The 1,309-nt window shown below is 44.2% G+C and overlaps 1 long non-coding RNA gene across 3 annotated transcripts in view; it reads left to right on the top strand.

Moving 5' to 3' along the window:
- The window catches only part of LOC132659507 (uncharacterized), a 47,510-nt gene extending 46,508 nt beyond the window's left edge, over positions 1-1,002 (top strand). For all 3 annotated transcript variants that reach the window (XR_009600046.1, XR_009600047.1, XR_009600045.1), the window contains one exon: positions 809-1,002. This is a non-coding gene — a long non-coding RNA (uncharacterized LOC132659507). The remainder of the gene's footprint in view (positions 1-808) is intronic.
- The last annotated feature ends 307 nt before the right edge of the window (positions 1,003-1,309 follow it).

Here is a 1,309-nt window from a genome sequence, read left to right as displayed (position 1 = left end):
GTGGGTAATTTGGTTTTCTAAATCAGAGCTTATAAACCAGGATAGGAGTTAATAGAGCTCAAATGCGCTAGCTTTAATATGAGGAAGTGCAGAGGAAGAAAGAGGTGGGGAGGAACCCTCATTTGGCCTGGTGGGGAAGACATTTAGCTTTTAAAAAGTAACCACTCACTTTCTATTTTATTTTTCTAACTTAATTTTTTAAAAAAATCTGTTTCCTGGCCACCTCCTGCAGCATTCAGGATCTTAGTTCCCTGGGATTAGAACCCATGCTCTTTGCAGAGGAAACACAGGGATTCCTAACCACTAGACCGCCAGGGAAGTGTCTCTATTTTAAATATAAGTATGTTTTGCTTTGGAAAAAAAAAAAGAGGAGGCCAGTAAGACAGATAGAGCAAATGATACCAAAGAGATCTGAGATTAGAGCAGTTGTTTATTTTCACTGGAAACATGTCAACAGGCAGTTTGGGACCATGTTTTGTTCGGAACCATGTCCTCTCTGATTTACAAAAATGAAACAGAGACAGGAGACCAGGGTCAGTGTCTAAGAGCACCAGCTCTTCCTCAGGCATCTGTGTGACTCTCATGGGGAGGCAGAAACTGGCTGGTGAGACAGCAGGGATCTCATTTCTCCAGACACTTGTCTTCAGCAGACATTAGTGGGGGGAAAGCAGAGGTCTGGGCCAGCACTGTCAGAGATGATGGCTCTGGGGCTATGTGGTTCTCTGAATTGCTCCCAAATGCTTTTGAACTGGGATTTCAGGTCTCATGTCCAAAATGTTCCCCTTTTTTGTGTGTGTTCTCTGTATAGCAGATACAGCAAGGCAATAAACTGAAGACCTTCCATACCCAAGAACTGATCCTGGATGAAATCAATAACTTCACGTACATTTATGGATGCCATGTCCTCAATGGGTTATTAGAAGGTGTCTTTCAAGTTCCGTTGAGGTTAACAGCACGGAAATGTTAGTTGTTGTTCACAAATAAATCCCAAACTATTAATGAGTTGTGTGTGCGCTCAGTCGTGTCCAACGCTTTGACCCCATGGACTGTAGCCTGCCAGACGCCTCTATCCCTGGGATTTTCCAGGCAAGAGTACTGGACTGGGTTGCCATTTCCTCCTCCAGGGGATCTTCCTGACCCAGGGATCGAATGCACATCTCCTGTGTCTCCTGCATTAGTAGATGGATTCTTTACCACTGAGCCACCTGGAAAGCCCACAGTATTAATGGTAAATTTAACACAAAAAGACACGTCTCATCCGTGTAACAAACCAGTGTGAGTGTTCATGATTGGTGGGAGGCTTTCCTCC

This window comes from Ovis aries, chromosome 3, assembly GCF_016772045.2.
Source record: "Ovis aries strain OAR_USU_Benz2616 breed Rambouillet chromosome 3, ARS-UI_Ramb_v3.0, whole genome shotgun sequence".
NCBI lineage: Eukaryota > Metazoa > Chordata > Mammalia > Artiodactyla > Bovidae > Ovis > Ovis aries.
The sequence above is the reverse complement of the archived record's forward strand: the minus strand, read 5'-3'. Positions and strand labels throughout refer to the sequence as shown.